The following is a 407-nucleotide window of genomic DNA, read 5'->3' as shown; positions in this document are numbered from 1 at the left end:
TCAAATTATAAGCCGAATATGATATCGGTTCGGGTAAACCAATTTATCCAAACTTGCCCTTTCGCTACAATAACTGCGTCCTATCTCCTTCTGATACTTACTTGCAAGCCAGAACTATTTCAGTATCGTATTGTTGCGCTAGAGCTGAACCAGCGCTGAATGTCTGATAGCTTAATCTAGCAGTGTGCTACTTTATCTAACTTGATGTATTTGGAAGCCGGAGCGTTCGTTCCCTCGCTTGCCACGGTCAAATACTGGATTACTTGAATATACGCTTTTATGAACGTGTTTTTACTGTGTCTAATTTCTTTGGCCTTGTCTTTTCATTTATTTTTTCTCGCCATTCGCACGGGTGGGTAAATAGCTTTGCCTGCCGTGATCAAATACTGCGTGAGTGTTTGACTGTC

Source organism: Penaeus monodon, chromosome 34 (genome assembly GCF_015228065.2).
Source record: "Penaeus monodon isolate SGIC_2016 chromosome 34, NSTDA_Pmon_1, whole genome shotgun sequence".
In the NCBI taxonomy this organism is placed as follows: Eukaryota; Metazoa; Arthropoda; class Malacostraca; order Decapoda; family Penaeidae; genus Penaeus; species Penaeus monodon.
Note: the sequence above shows the minus strand (reverse complement) of the source record.